The sequence below is a fragment of the Gavialis gangeticus genome, unplaced genomic scaffold (assembly GCF_001723915.1).
Source record: "Gavialis gangeticus isolate Ggan-Ray unplaced genomic scaffold, GavGan_comp1, whole genome shotgun sequence".
Classification (NCBI taxonomy): domain Eukaryota; kingdom Metazoa; phylum Chordata; order Crocodylia; family Gavialidae; genus Gavialis; species Gavialis gangeticus.
In genome coordinates this window covers 144,282,196-144,282,650 of record NW_017729025.1, presented here as the reverse complement: position 1 = coordinate 144,282,650, position 455 = coordinate 144,282,196, and positions in this window count along the sequence as shown.

Genomic DNA, 455 nt, shown 5'->3' with positions numbered 1-455 from the left:
CATCTAGTCCAACACCCTGCTCAAAGCAGGACCAGCCCCAGCTAAATCATACCGGCCAGGGCTTTGTCAAGGATGGAGATTCTACTGTCTCTCTTGGGTAATCCATTCCAATGCTTCACCACCTTCCAAGTGAGACAGTTTTTCCTAATATCCAACCAGGGAAGACAGGTGAGACAGGGAGAGAGGGTAGGGGTCAGGGGTAGCAGGCTGGCTTAGAATACCCAAGAGAAAGCTAGGATGAGGGTTACTATGCAAAGCCCTAAGACAAAACACCTGTATCCTGATTTCCAGCCCTGTGTTCTTTCAGCTATAACTGCTGCTTTTTCTCTCATGTGTCCCCTGTTTCTCAGACTGAAAAACAAGGCGAAAGAAGGAACCAGTTGTACTCTAAAAGCTTCATTGCCAGCATTTTATGGGGATCATCCCTTCCTTCTAGAGAGCTTGTGCCCTGCCAG